The 16,173-nt window shown below is 46.6% G+C and overlaps 1 long non-coding RNA gene across 1 annotated transcript in view; it reads right to left on the bottom strand.

Moving 5' to 3' along the window:
• Window positions 1-16,173, bottom strand: part of LOC146359882 (uncharacterized) — a 70,653-nt gene that overhangs the window by 12,530 nt on the left and 41,950 nt on the right. Inside the window, exon 3 of the long non-coding RNA XR_014786816.1 lies at window positions 2,833-2,950. This is a non-coding gene — a long non-coding RNA (uncharacterized LOC146359882). The remainder of the gene's footprint in view (window positions 1-2,832; window positions 2,951-16,173) is intronic.

The following is a 16,173-nucleotide window of genomic DNA, read 5'->3' as shown; positions in this document are numbered from 1 at the left end:
TTAGAAGTCTGAATATATGGAAATACTACCATGATAGTGTTTTAATGATGAGTTAATATAGATGGCATATAGTGAGCTCAATTAACCAGGAAGTTTGAATAAATTCAAAATACAGGTTGGATTCAATGCTAGCCGTCCACCAGTGGAATTGAAACTGACAGCAGACTGGATTCCCTCCACCCATAGCTCCCCCCCCTCACACCACACACACACCAAATCTTCTCCCTGATTGGTTGGAGGACCCTCCGGAGCAGATTTGGGGGCACACAGGTGGATGCAGTGGGGAGAAGAACAAGGAGAGATCCTGTTGCGCAAACAGAAGTCCATTCACAGAACATTGGATTTAATCCAATTATGGAAACTTTTCCTGACTGGGATTGTCCATCATAGAGAAATCTGGTCCTTTTTTGACCCAACAGATCCTAGGGATGTAGGAGAATTCCACCACGGACTCCAGTGAGGCTGGATTCTTTAGAATCCGGCCCCCCGGAGTCTGTGGCGGAACAGACTACTCCCCCACCACCCTGTGGAATCCCTGCAGGAATGGACTTACCTGGCTCCGGCGGCGGCTCCGATGCTGCCGGGCTGCGGCCGCTAATGGAGGCTGCTACAGCAGCCACCATTTGCATCCCTGCCAAGCGGTGATAGGCTATGTAAGTATCTACATAGCCTATCACAGCAAAAGGCAGGGACGCAAATGGTGTAGCGGCCACCATTTGCGTCCCTGCCTTTTGCCATGATAGGCTATGTAAATACTTACGTAGCCTATCACGGCCTAATGCAAGGATGCAAATGGTGGCTGCTACGACGGCTGCCATTTGCGGCCGCAGCGGCCCGGCCATGGCCGGAAGTCCGGCTGTGGCTGGCCCTGGCCAGCGGCTCCGAAGTCTTGCCGTGGAGCGGAGCCAGCCAGGGAAGATTCCGGGGGGAGGACCAGATCACCTCCACCCCATCGAGGATTCTGGGGGGAGGACCAGATTGCCTCCCCCCCCCCGTGGACCCCAGCAGAACAAAGTAAGTGGGGTTTCATACACTCCTAACAGATCCCCATGACAGACCGCTCAGTTTGCATTTGCTGAGCCACCCAATACTTCCCAAAACCCAGGAACTTTACCAAGGTTCTTTGGCGCAGAATCATAGGCCAGTTTGCACAGAATCGGGGCCATCAATAGCGCAATTTGCACAAAATCGCAGCCATAAATGGTCTAATTTGCGCAATTTAGACCAGATACTGCTCTGAAATCTGCTCTAGATATGGGAAAGGGAAAGGGAAAAGTTCCTTCTGTGCAAGCACCGAGTCATTGCTGACTCCTAGAGGGACGCTGCTTTCACTGGCATTTTCATGGCAGACTATAGCGGGGTGGTTTGCCATTGCCTTCCCCAGTCGTGACTACCTTTCCCCCAGCAAGCTGGGTACTCATTTTACCGACCTTGGAAGGATGGAAGGCTGAGTTGACCTGAGCCGGCTACCTGGGACCCAGCTTCCGCTGGGATCGAACTCAGGTCGTGGGAAGAGTTTCGGTTGCCATACTGCCGCCTACCACTCTGCGCCACATGATATGGAGCGGTATATAAATATTGTAAATAAAAAACATACGGCTGTGATTTTACACACACTGTGCTACTGATGGCCCTGACTTTGTGCAAAACATGATCTGTGCAACAACAACAAAACCCTGAAAAATCCACCAGTTAGCCCATCTCATCGTGCACTGAGTCAGGCCAACTCACGGACCATTGAGCCAGAGTCCAGGGGGGTGAGCTGATGAAAACTCACTGAGGACCCCGCAAACGGATTTCTCCAACATCTCTATCCCCGATCTATGTAATTTCAAATCTGATATTGTTATTTCTGTATAGTTTTTGAAGACTCACGCAAGTCAGTGGTGCTGGCTTGAAAGCTTTACTCGAAAAGCCAGAATATTTCACTTGGTTGATCAGTTATTATGTGCCCAGCTGAGTGGTATTCAACCTCTTCTGGAGGGAACGTGGAAACACAGGAAGCTGCCTTATACTGAGTCAAACCCTTGGTCAATCTAGCCCAGTAATGGCAACACTGACTGGCAGTGCCTCTCCAGGGTTTCAGGCAGGAGTTTTTCCAGCCCTACCTGGAGGTAGAACTGGGGACCTTAAGTCTTCAAAGCATGTGCTCTACTACTGACCCAAAGCGCCTCCCAAGGGGATTGTACCCCCCTAAATTATCAGGTTCACAGCCTGGGAGTGTCCTTTGATCCAGCATTGTCACTGCAGGCCTCAGTGGCTGGTACTACCTTTACCAGCTTCAGCTCATATACCAATTATGACACTATCTGGACAGCCTTGTTACAGTTATCTACACCTTGGTAACCTCCCACTGCAGCACATTACACCTGAGGCTGCCTTTGAAAACAGTCCAGAAACTTAATGCGGACCAAAAGGGGGCAGCAAGATTGTTAACCGGGACTATTAACATATTTGTTAACAGTACAACCATATTCGACCACTACTTTGGAGGGTGGCCATGTGTCCTCATTTACAGAGGACAGTCCATTTATGCTTTAGCAGGAAGACCAAATGGGGAACATATATGTTCCAGAACACATGTACCACAGCTGAGTACCATGGTTGAGTACGCATTGCTCACAGTTATCCCTTGATAGCCTGGATGTGCGATATTGACCTTCATGTTAAGCACTCCAGTTATCAGACTGTGTTTCTGCATTCCTTTGGGTATGGAACCAGAGATTCCATGTATGGAAAAGCACTTCTAGTTGCACAATAAAGCCCCACCAAATTCTCACAATTTTCTCTCCTGCTGTATTTATGTATGTATGCATGTATTTAATATCCCACCTTTCTGCATCCACTATTCCTTATCACATAAGATTCCAGAGGATCCCTGATTGATTGATTTGAACCCCTGCCTTTCCAAAAAGAGAATTGCACTCAAGGTGGGCTGACAACATAGGAACTGAAAAAGAAAAAGAAAAAAGAAATTTGGTTAAAATCTTAATAATAGTAACTTCAGAAATAGTAACTTCAGAACAGATGTAAAAACAATAATAAAATAAATACATCAAAGCACAGTTCAGAAGCACACCAGCAGAATAAAAGGGTCCCTTTAGAGCAGCTATTAGAGTGTGCAGGAGGCTACAGTGAGGGGAAGAAGCCAGGAAAGCTCTGTTGAGTGAGTGGAGTTCCACTAGAGTGTCTCTGGATCCCTGTCTCTGTTACCATTATCTCTCACCTTATAAATCAGTTTACCCTCCATTGTGTCTCTCAGCTCATATGGTTAGATCATGCCCACTACCTTCTTAGTCTCCTGTATACATCTGATGAAGTCGCAGTGGCCTATGAAAGCTGATGCCAAATAAACCAGTTAGCCTAGAGTGCCACACACTTTTGGAGATGGATTGTTGCAAAGGTTTATCACATGATCAGCCATCACAGACTATTCCCTCTTACCACAACAGCCAGTCATCAAATGATAATATATAACAAGCAGATCACATGAACAGTTTGTGTTTGTGACCTTCCCATTCACAGGGATGAATCTTAAAACTGCTGAGGTGCTGAGCCAATGTTTCCTGATGCAGTGAAGCACCTGAACATGGGATTAGGACTGAGCAGGTAACAGCATTTCCCATTTTGATAGTTTGATGAGAAAAGCAAGTGCCTGCATTCAGTCCAAAGAACCCAACCCAAAACAACCCCTCTTAGGGCGCAATCCTATCTAGACAGATGGCTGTCTCCGAACTCGGAAGCGACTGCCTATCCAAAGCAAGGTGGGATCGTTCCCTCCGTGCCTCTCCTGCCCTGCTATTTCTGCTAGACAGCCAATTTTGGCTGTCTAGCCAGGGAAGCAGGGGGGAAGCAGGAGAGGGGGCCGTGTGTACGACACATAGGATGTGTCATACACGTAGATCTGCTCTCCCCGCCCTGGAACACCCCCAGCCCAGCCCCTTTTCAGCTGCTCCACACTCCTCTTCTGAGCACGGAGAATGGGGCTTCTCCATGCTGCCTGTGAGGCAGCGCGGACATGGGGGGAAGTCGGTTTTCCAGGAACCAACCTCAGAGAATGGGCTCCAAGGTCGTTTCCCAGAAAACAGCTTATCCTATGGCCATCTAACCACTGTCTAGCGGCCATAGGATGTAGGGATGGCGGAGAATTTCTCCCCGAAACTTCGGGGGGCCGAGCGCCAACGTGTTCGGCCCCCCGAACAAGTTTCGGGGAGAAATCCTCTGAACCCCCCCCCCTGCCCCCCGCACCCCCCCCCGGGACGGGACTTACCTTCACCGAATGTCCCTCCCGGTGGCGGGTCCGGCCGGCGGTTCGGCGGGTGTTCGAGCGGGGCAGGAGCGGCAGCCGGTCTTTCGACCGGCTGCCGCCGCCGCCATTGCAATCAAAGAAAAAAAAAACTGCCCCCTGATAGGCTACGTGATGATTCACGTAGCCTATCACGGCTAGATTTGCAAAGTCAGCTGTGATAGGCTACGTCAATCGTCACGTAGCCTATCACGGGTGACTTTAAAAAAAAAAAAAGCGCATACGGATAATGACGGCCCCCATAGGGAGCCGCCATTCCCGTTCCTTATTTGGTCGCTGTAGTCTACGTAAATCTTTACGTAGACTACGGTGAAAATAAGGGCAATGCTATTTGCGTTGCCCTTATTTTCGCCGTAGTCTACGTAAACATTTACGTAGACTACAGCAACTAAATAAGGAACGCGAATGGCGGCTCCCTATGTGGGCTGCCATTAGCGTACGCGCTTTTTTTTTTTTTTAAAGTCACCCGTGATAGGCTACGTGACGATTGACGTAGCCTATCAAGGCTGACTTTGCAGATCGTCACGCAGATCGTCATGAATCGTCACGTAGCCTATCAGGGGGCGTTTAAAAAAAAAAAATACTTCCACGTTCGCGGCCGGGCGAGGCGGGAAGCCTCCCCCCCGGCCTGAATTTCGGCCGGGACGAGGCGGGAAGCCTCCCCGCCGGCCTGAATTTCGGCCGGGACGAGGCGGGAAGCCTCCCCCCCCGGCCTGAACTTCGCGGGGGGAGCAGCGAAGCGCCTCCCCCCCACCGCGAACGTCCTTTGACGACAGGTAAGGGACTTTCGTCCACCACTAATAGGATGACTCCCTTATTTTCTGTAACGTAACAGCTTCTGAATTAAATGTCATCATTTCACTGGTTTAGGGAATTCTACACATCAGTTGGCTAAAGATGAATTGGATACAACTGAAAAACCTGCAGAGCGATGCTTCTTTAACAAGAATCTCTTCCGTGTCCGACTGCAAAAAACCTTCAAAATACAGCAACACACTTTCAGCTCAGGAGAGGGGGTGCGCAACGTTTGCCCTCTGGGCCCCTAGCACATGCCGCAGTCTGTGAGGCACCACAAGATGCACAGAGAAACGGGCTGAAATGGATGCTTGGCTGCCACAATTTGGTGGCAAACCGCTCCCTAGTGCTACAGAACACTACTACAGTTACACCAAGCTTGTTTCCAAGCTAAATGTAACCCTTCCCGTGCTTCGTAGTGATGAGTGCCCCAAGGGCCAAATTTAGCTTGCAAACAAGCAACATTTGGCCATTTGGGTACTCTATAGCTGCTATAGATGGCATTTTATTCTGGGGGGGGACAATGGGGAGTGGCAGGGGGCTGCAACAAGGGCAGTGGTGGCTACAGTCAGCCTGCAGGCCACATGTTGCCCACACCTGATGTCTAAGGATTAGAGCAGCCCTCCCCAACCTGGTGCCCTCCAGATGTGTTGGATTACAATTCCCAGCATGGCTGGCTGGGGAATGCTGTGAGTTGCAATTCAACACATCTGGAGGGCAGCAGGTTGGGGAGGGCCGGGCTGCAGGCTTAAAAACTTATTTTGCCATTTGATATCATGAGCATTAATAGAGTTAGGGCAAAAACAGAACATTATCTTAAATCCATATCTAGCAGCTAAGTCCTTCTTTTCATTTTTACTCTAGAGTAGGTGCAGGGGGCCTGATCTGAATTGGGCACTTAAGGTGAAGGTAGGGAGGCTTTTAAGATCTGGATCAGGGCCATACGCCTACTCTTGAGTAATACCGTTTTCAAGAAATGGATTTAAAGATATGGATTTAAAGTAATGTCTGTGCTGGCCCTTGTATTCCTACAGTTATGTTTTGCATAGACAATAGACAGCTTGAAATTCATTAATGGGGAAAAGAGAAGCAGAAAAATGGCAACAGCAGTAAAAAAAACAAGGCTCAAGCTGGTATCAGATGGGAAGGTTTTTTCCTGAAGCGGTATGAAAAGCCAAATATGTTTTGATTTTAAAAAGAAAGAAACAGAAAAACTTCATTAAGGGCAATTCATTCTGATTACCTTTTCTTTCAAAGAAAGCTCTTTGTTGTGATCCTCTCTCCAGAAGATGGTCTCTTGGAAAGATAATAAACTTTCTAGAGATATCTTCTGGAGAAAATAAATGAAATGGCCAATCATTGCCAATATTCATTTCCCATGGGTTAGATTTTTATCAAAATATGATGGGCCTTTTACAGCTCTTCAGCAATAAATGGTCTTATATGGCTCCAGTTTGAGATCCATCTCTCTCATTGGCTCAGCTCAGACATAACCAGAAACCATGGTTTCCTACTATGTAAACATTCCTGCAAGACCCTCAGTGTTGTGTGCATCACATTCCCCTCTGCTCTTTTGTGAGCCAGAGAGGGAGACTGATAGCTTGCCCTTTCAAATTTAAACTAACTGTACCAAACAATTCCACATGATGTCTGATCTCAGGCAATGGTGGCTTCTTTGAACGATGGTTTGAACCTGGCTTGATCTCCTTAACCATAGTTTAACAAAACACAGTTCCCTGTGTTTGGACATCACAGGGGAACAGGGGTCAGTTTAAAATTGAAAGCTTTCAATCTCCTCCTGTGTCATATGATGGGGGGGGGGGGGTGACAGCCAAATATTCATTTGCATATGGTTTCCCATTATGTCTCAGCCAAGCCATTGTGGTTTTTTTGGTAGTAAGAAGTTAAAACTATTCATAACTATTAGCAAAGTCAATTGGTGTCTATTTGCCAATGCAGTCAACATGAGAAAAGATCTACAGGACTGAGGTGGACAGAATACACATGTAATTGAGATATGAGATGGCATAAATCAGACTTCCCCAATCTGGTGCCCTCCAGATGTTTTTGACTTCAACTCCCATCAGTCCCAGCCAGCATGGCCACCAGCCAGGAATGCTAGGAGTTGTCATTCAAAACATCTGGAAGGCACCAGGTTGGGGAAAGCTGGCATTTATCTTTTACTTCGTTGTGACAGGTAGTGGAAGATCAGTTAGCAAAGAGCGGAAATTGCATCAGAAAGACAGTGAAATCTGGCTGAGCTGGCAATAAAAAGTGGGAAGAAAATGGGAGGAAAAAGTAGGCACATCTTATGTGCACATTATCCATCAGCCAGATCACACCAAAGATCTACAGAGGGGGTTGGACTCGATGGTCTTATAAGCCCCTTCCAACCCTACTATTCTACTATTCTATGATCTCCACATTTGTCTCATATTCGTAAGTTACTTGTTTATATTAAAATTATTTTATCCCACCTTTCAGCTCCACAATGGAGCTCACAAGGGAGCTAGCAATTTCAATAGAAACATGGAAAACAATTATCAGAAATGAACAACACACAAAAGCAGCAAGATACCAATATATTTTAAAACAGCAGTAAGCATAGTAGATGCAAATATAAATTATGGCTTTCATCATTGGAAGGCATGTCTAAATAAGAAAGGCAGCACGCTATAGAGCATGTTTTAGCAGTCTAATTATGCATTAGATTAAATAATCTAATTACTATTTACTCTTTACGATGAAGTGGGCACTTTTCCCTGCCATTGCTACAAGAGCAAAACCCTTCTTGTTCACACAGGACTGCACTGATAGTTCTTAGTCAATAAATATAAAATAGGTAATATGAAAATGCCAGGTTCATAGTAGACTGCCAAACCCGGGTAGCTATTATTCTGCCTGTAGGCAGCATTTGTTGTTTAATACAGAAATTTGGCATGGAAAAATTAAGGCTGCAAAAATTAAATGTTAGGATATGCCAAGCATTTCTAGATATTTCATTTCAACTGTACTGCATCCATTTTACTACTTACTTACTTACTTACTTACTTACTTACTAGATTTAGGGCACAATCCTATGCATGTTTAGACAGAGAAAAAGCCTACAACTCCCAGCATTCTCCAGCCAGCATGGGGAATGCTGGGAGTTGTAGGCCTTTTCTCTGTCTAAACATGCATAGGATTGTGCCTTTATACTAGGCATTCATTCATTCATTCATTCATTCTATTAATTGCCCATCTGGCTGGTCACCCAGCCACTCTGGGTGATGTACAAAGTATATAATAGAACAGCTTAAAACAATAAAATTCTACAATAAAAACACCATATTTCTAAAAATACCCTAACCCACCCCAAATGCCTACCTGAACAACCATGTTTTTAATGCACGGCGGAAGCTCATTAAAGAGGGGGCATGGCAGAGTTCCCTAGGGAGGGAGTTCCACAGAGTGGGGACCACCACAGAGAAGGCCCTCTCCCTTGTCCCCACCAGTCTAGCTGTCCTGGCTGATGGGACAGAGAGAAGGCCATCCAAGGCTGATCTTGTTAAGCGGCCTGTTTGGTGTTGCTGGAGGCGCTCCTTAAGATAGCCTGGGCCAGAACTATATAGGGTTTTAAAGGTCAAAACCAACACCTTGAATTTGGCACGGAAAACAACTGGTAACCAGTGCAACTCCTTCAGCACTGGAGTGATGTGACCTCGCAGGCAGCTGCCTTTAATCAGGCGAGCCGCCGCGTTCTGTACCAGCTGCAGCTTCCGAACTGTCTTCAAGGGTAACCCCACGTAGAGCGCATTACAGTAGTCTAAATGAGAGGAGACCAGGGCATGTACTACCGATGGAGCAGATGGTCAGGAAGGTAGGGGTGCAGCCGCCGTATCAGATGGAGTTGGTACAGCACTGTCCGACTCACAGCTGACACCTGAGCCTCCATGGACAGCTGGGAGTCTAAAATGACCCCCAGGTGGCGGTCCTGGTCTTTCAAGGGTAGCCGTACCCCATTCAACACCAGGTCAACATCCCCCAGCCTCCTCTTGACAAGACCCACTAAAAGTACCTCGGTCTTGTCAGGGTTCAGCTTCAGCTTATTCCTCCCCACCCAGCCACTCACCGTCTCCAGACATTTGGACAGGGATTCTATGGCCAACCTTGGTGAAGATTTGGACAAGAGGTAGAGCTGCGTGTCATCCGCATATTGATGACACCGCACCCCAAACCTCCTGATGATAGCCCCCAGCAGCTTTACATAGATGTTAAATAGCATCAGGGAGAAGATGGAACTCTGTGGCATCCCACAAGTGAGCGACCACGGGATCTCCTGTCCCAGTGCTACCCTCTGGTGCCTGCCGGAGAGGAAGGACCGGAACCACCGCAATATGGTGTCTCTGATGCCCAACCCCTCCAGGCAGTCCAGGAGGATACCAGGGTCAACAGTATCAAAAGCCGCTGACAGGTCGAGGAGAACAAGGAAGGAGCATTCGCCCCTATCCAGAGCCCTTGTCATATCATCCACCAAGGCGACCAAGGCCATTTCTATCCCATGCCCAGGCCTGAAGCCTGACTGAAATAGTTCTAGATAATCGGCTTCTTCCAAGCGTACCTTCAACTCGCCACCACCCGCTCAGTCACCTTGTCAAAAAATGGCAGATTTGAGACTGGGCGAAAGTTGTTCAGAACTTTCCACTGACCATGTTTAAAAAATATTCCACTGACCATGTTTAAAAAGTATCTCTAAAAATATCTGAAAACAACTGGATCAGAATATGGTGTGAAATACTAGAGACAGCAGTCACTGTTCTACTTTTGGAAAATGAGTGATCTTTCTAATTAAGTAATGAACACTCGCCAGTTTTGAAAGGATAAGTAGCATGGATCTGATTTAACCCACCCTTTTTAATGACTGATCCATCATGGGTTGTCCTGGAAGCTGTGCCTTCCTCAACTCTAATTAGACAAAAACAAGAACTAATTTTAAAGGAGACCTGTGAAAAAGTATGGGCAGAAAGCATCACGGCTCCAGCAAATATCACATTCTTTGAACCATCTGTTGCCCCAGAGCAATGCTGTTAAATGTCACATTGTTGTGCTGTTATTATCACAGGAGGTCTTAAGCAGAGGCAAGATTGCCATCTGTTGGGTATGCTCAAGCTTTGGATTTCCTGCATCAAGCATGGAGTTGGACTAGATGGTCCTCCATTCTATGATATTGCTGTTCATTTAAAAAAAAAACACACACTATATAGGCAAGGATTGGCAAATTGGCAATGGTCCCTAAATGGCTTTCATATGTAAGGTATATGAACAAAATACAAGGGAGGAGTAAAGAGTTCTTGAAATGGAGAGAAATAAGCAGTTGGGTATCCCAAGGATCTCTTTTGGATCAGTGCTATTTAACTTCTTCATAAATGAGCTGTGGTTAGGAGTGACCAAGTCTGTGAATGACATCATATTATTTGGGGTGATAAAAATCTAAGCAAAGAGCTCCAAAAGGATCTCTCCAAACTGTGTGAATGGGCAACAAAATAGCAAATTTATTTATTTATTTATTTATTTATTTAATAGATTTGGGGAGCAATCCTATGGCCACTAGTCAGTGGCTAGATGGCCATAAGATATGTCAGTTTCCGGGAACCGACCTCGGACCCTGCGCTCCGAGGTTGGTCCCCGAGAACCAACCTCCCCCCCCCCACGCGCGCTGCCTCTCAGGCAGCTCGGAACGGCCCCACGCTCCACGCTCAGAAGAGGAGCATGGAGCAGTGAAAATGGGGCGTTCCTTGGGGTGTTCCAGGGTGGGGAAGGTGGAAATGCCGGTATGACACATCCAACGTGTTGTCTGGCAGCTGCTTCCCCTGCTCCACCTTCCTGGAGCCAGACAGCCAAAATGGGCTGTCTAGCTGCAAATGCAGGGCGGCTGAAGTGCGGAGGGGACAATCCCCTCCGCACCTCTCCTGCCCTGCATTGGATAGATAGGCACTCGCCTCTGAGTTCGGAGGTGGATGCCTATCTGGTAGGATTGTTCCCTTATATTCTGCTGTCCATACTTAAAAATACCCCTAAGCAGTTCCGTGTAAATAAGTGTTAGTGATGCAGACTGGGGCAAAATCGTGACTTCATATATACACTGATAGGGCCAGGAAAGAGATCTTAGGATGGAAATGCTAATGAGAATGACACATTTAACATTTACGATGTAGTCCTCTATATGTCTGTAAGTGCATAGGTTACAGCCTTAAACTAATCTGGAAACAAATCAACTGGCCTTACTTTTGAGTAGAGATATATAGAGCTTATAATTACAGATTAAAGACAACTGATTTTGTCTTCATGGTTTATTTATTTGAGAACTTAATTTTTTATACTTGAACTAGAATTATTAAATTGAGGGAAAATACGTTTCCAATTATTGTACAGCAAATTATTTTTGCTCCCATACTCTTATTCCTACTAACTACAGACATATGAATGTCAATGTTTTTAGTGCAAATGTTAATCGTTCTTCAGGTATTATGTCAAATTAGATATGATGGGGAAAAAGCTATTATTCGGTTTAGCCTCCTATCATTTTCTAGCAAACAGCAGCATTAAAATGCATGTTTATTTTCATGTTTTGATGCAAACATGAAAAGGGCAGATTTAGAGGCAAACATGAAAGAGGCATAAGAAGATTCTACATCAGAGGAGCTAAAGCCCAGAACTGAAGGAATGTAAATTTTTAAAAAAATAAATCTTGAATTGGTTATTCCTGGAGTCTTATTTGGAGGGATTTGTTTTGGCAGTGAAGAGTTTTAGAAGCTTTTATAAGGACTGGCCTGAATGAAATGCTATAAATGTTTTATTTCCTGTATTCCACCATATAAAATGAACAAAAGAAAAAAGCCAGTCCCCTGATGTGCTCTCGTTTTCCCTCATGCTCTAACATGTTGTAATCTTCCGCCTTGGCAGAAGACTACACCACACTGGGAGCCAGTGTGGTGAAGTGGTTGGAGTGTTGGACTCTGACTTGGAAGACCCAAGTTCTAGTCCCCATTCACTCGGTCATGAAGCTCACTGGGTGACTTTGGGCCAGCCAGACTCTCAGCTCAGCCTACCTCACAGAGTTGTTGTTGTGAGGATAAAATGGAAAGGAGGATTATTTATGTATGCTGCTTTGAGTTACTTGGAGGAAAAAAGGCAGGATATAAATGCAATAAATAAATAAATAAATAAATAAGACTGGACTAGTCAGCCAATGACCCAAAAAATGTGCACAACAAACTGTACCACCACATTTATTTTTGTTAGGGAAATCAATACAGGAGTTGTAGTCCAGGGTAGGGATGTCAGAGAATTCCGCGACGGATCTCAGTGAGGCCGAATGCCAGTGCATTCGGCCCCCCGAAACCTGTCATGGAACGAAGCCCCCGCTCCCCCCCAACCCACGGAAGGTGTGTGGGACGAAGTCCCCGCCGCCCCCACCCCACGAAAGGCACACGAAACGGAGCACTTACCTGCTCCCGTCTATGCTGCTGTGCGAATGGCGGCGGTCCTGCAGTATTGAGCTAGATGGACTAATGGTCTAACTTGGCAGCTAGTAGGGATGTCAGAGAATTCCACGACGGATCTCGATGAGGCCGAATACACTGGCATTCGGCCCCCCGAAATCCGTCATGGAATGAAGCCCCCACCCCCCCAACCCACAAAAGGCACGCGAAACGGAGCACTAACCTGCTCCCGTCCGCGCTACTCTGCGAATGGCGGCCGTCCTGCGGCTTCCTCCTCTTTGCTTCCTCCTCTTCATAGCCGTGATAGGCTACGTAACTATTTACGTAGCCTATCATGGCAGGGGGGAAAAACCCAGTGTACGCAAATGGCGGCGGCTACCGCCATTTGCGTACGCTGGGGTTTTTCCCCCTGCCGTGATAGGCTACGTAAATATTTACGTAGCCTATCTCGGCTCAATACAGGGATGCAAATGGCGGCGGCTACGACAGCCGCCATTTGCGTCCCTGCAGAGCTGCTCTGCAGCTGGATGTCCGGCTGCAGGCGGCCGAAGCCAGCCGGCGGCCAAAGCCGGCCGGCGACTCCGCGGCTTGGCCGCGGAGCGAAGCCAGCCGGGCAGGATTCCGGGCGGGAGGACCAGATCGTCTCCACCCCCCATTGAGGATTCCGGGGGGAGGGACGGAGCTCCTCCCCCCCCCACCGCGGATTGCCCAGGATGGAGCCATGTAGGTGTTTCGTACATCCCTAGTAGCTAGATGGACCAATGGTCTAACTTATATAGCTTTCTATGTTGCAGCCTGAGGGCAGGCAGAGAGAGGAGAAGCCAGGCACACAGATAGTACATTTAAACCCGGGTACTTTGTGTGCAGTCAAGAAACCAGAGTGACAACTACCGAGGAGTCCACTGCATAAGTTATGCAGTGGACTCCTCGGCATAACCAAAGGAAATATGGGAAGAACTGTAGTTTTATAGGAGCAGTTACCTAGGGATGTACGAGAGTCACTTACCTTTTACGAAATGTGATTAGAGGTGGGGGGGAGGTGCCCCGTCCCTCCCCGCAAAATTCTGGCCGGGGGGGAGGTGCTCCGTCCCTCCCCCCTGAAATTCTGGCTGGGGGGAGGCGCCCCGTCCCTTCCCCCGAAACTCTGGCCAGGGGAGGAGGCGCCCTGTCCCTCCCCCCTGAAATTCTGGCTGGGGGGCAGGTGCCCTGTCCCTCCCCCCCGAAACTCTGGCCGGGGGGGAGGCGCCCCGTCCCTTCCACCGTGAATCCTGGCCAGCCGTGTCTGCAAATGGCGGTGGCCGTAGCCACCGCCATTTGCATCCCTGCAGTCAGCCGTGATAGGCTACGTAAATGTTTACATAGCCTATCACAGCTGAGTAAAACAAAAACAAAAAAACCGCGCCGCCATTTGTGTTCCTTATTTCGGCACGTCTAGTCTGCGTAAACATTTACGTAGACTACGGCGAAAATAAGGGGACCGCAAATAGCGTAGATGCTACGCTATTTGCATTCCCCTTATTTTCGCCGTAGTCTACGTAAATGTTTACGTAGACTAGACGTGCCAAAATAAGGAACTCAAATGGCGGTGCCCATGGGCGCCGCCATTTGCATACGCGCGGTTTTTAGGGTTTTTTTTTTACTCAGCCGTGATAAGCTACATAAAGATTTACGTAGCCTATCATGGTATTTTTAAAAGATCTAGCCGTGGTAGGCTATGTAAATCTTTACGTAGCCTATCACGTGTTTTTTTTTTACTGGAAATGGCGGTGGTGGCAGCCGGTCGGAAGACCGGCCGCCGCAGCCGCCGAACTGCCGCCGAACCACCGCTGCAGCCGCCGCCGCCAGGGAGATTCGCCCAAGGTAAGTCCTGTCCCGGGGGGGGCAGACCATTTCGCCACCGATTTCGGGAGGCCGAATGCGCTGGCCTCCCCGAGATTCGTGGCAAAATTCTCTGACATCCCTACAAGTTACCATTCGACAAGTAGCTTGGAGTCATCTGACCATGTTTTAAGTCACTGCCTGAGTTGGATGAGAGTTTATTGTTGCAGCTTCCCTGGGTGACAGAGCCAGCTGCAGGAGATCCAAACATTATCTTACCTTTGTTGCACCAGCTCATTCATGGAATTCTACATCAGGTCTTGATGGCTATGTGTCACCTCCAGTATCAGAGGCAGTATGCTTATGTGCACCAGTTGCTGGGGAACATGGGCAGGAAAGTGTTATTGCACTCATGTCCTACTTGTGGCTTTCCCACAGGCAGTTGGCTGGCCGCTGTGTGGACAGAATGCTGGATAAGATCAACCCTTGGTCTAATCCAGCATGGTTCTTCTTCGGTTTTTATGTTCTTATGAAATTATCTTCCATTTGTAGCCCTCCCGTGTTTTCCCACCACTTCTTCTGTCGTTTTCTTACTAGAAATGGGAGAGATATTCATTGAGTTCACACTTCATTGCAAATTTACCTAATTTTGCTCTTTTGAACCACAATGCAAAATGAAACTCAGTTGTACTCTGAAATTCACAGTTCACCCAATTTGCAACGGAGTTTTCCCATTAAAAACTACATACAAACTGTATATATTCAGCAAGTAACATTAAAATGCATTATACTGGCTAAATTGCTTGCAAAAAAAGTGTATATTAGTCAAGAACACCTGCAGACAATGCATGTATTAGGGGAAATGTGCAGAAAAATTCTTATGAATTTTCATGCAGACTTTTTTTAATTCTCAAAGTTTGAGATGAATCAAATTTGAGATTGGAAAAATAAGAAACTGAGAATGAAATTGATGAAATCATCCATAGCTATTTCCTACCAGAAAAAAAAATCAGTTAAGGAAAAAAAGACGGAATAGCTGCACAATATCTTTTGAGTGTTAGCACCGTGAGCCCTCCATCTGGAATCACCCCTGGTATGTAGTCAATAGCAACAGTAGGATTTGAAGTCAACAGTGCTAGACCCTACCTAAGACTGGAAGGAACACTGTTATTTAGGAGGAGGTACCGATGCAAATGTACTGATTTCTCACTTCACATATTCCAGACTTTTACAGCATGTTCTTACATTCAGTTCTTCTCATGAGGTGTAGCTCTCATTAAGGCATAGCACGATAACCTGTTCCTCTAGTTATTATCACACATTCTGAGTGATATATGTTAGTCAGTTGTGTTCCCTAAGTAACAAATATTTCCCCTAGGAAACAAAACTATTTCAGTGCCTGTTAATGTATATCAGATATGCATGTAGATATTTAATAAACCTATTATTGTGTGTTAATTAAGCTTAAATTGGTGCTTAAGTTCCACTTACTGTGGTTTAGTAGCTATATGATTTACATAATTTCAAATTACACAACCAATAAAGCACTAATTACAGTACTTTTCTACTATATTGGAATTTGCAGCAAAATATCCAAGGCTTTAATTGGTTTGGGATGAAATTAAGTTGCTATTTTTAAACATGCACTAATTACAAGAGAAGAATTACACTACAAAGCGTTTGACTTGGAGTTGATCTTACATCGGCAAGTTTTTCAACTCTGCCCTTGTAGCTATGCAGGTATGATTAATTGCAAAATAATATAAAACATAC

The sequence above is a fragment of the Heloderma suspectum genome, chromosome 1, assembly GCF_057233095.1.
Source record: "Heloderma suspectum isolate Gila_16-S chromosome 1, 16-S_ref, whole genome shotgun sequence".
Taxonomy (NCBI): domain Eukaryota; kingdom Metazoa; phylum Chordata; class Lepidosauria; order Squamata; family Helodermatidae; genus Heloderma; species Heloderma suspectum.
This window is presented reverse-complemented; position numbering and strand designations above follow the sequence as displayed.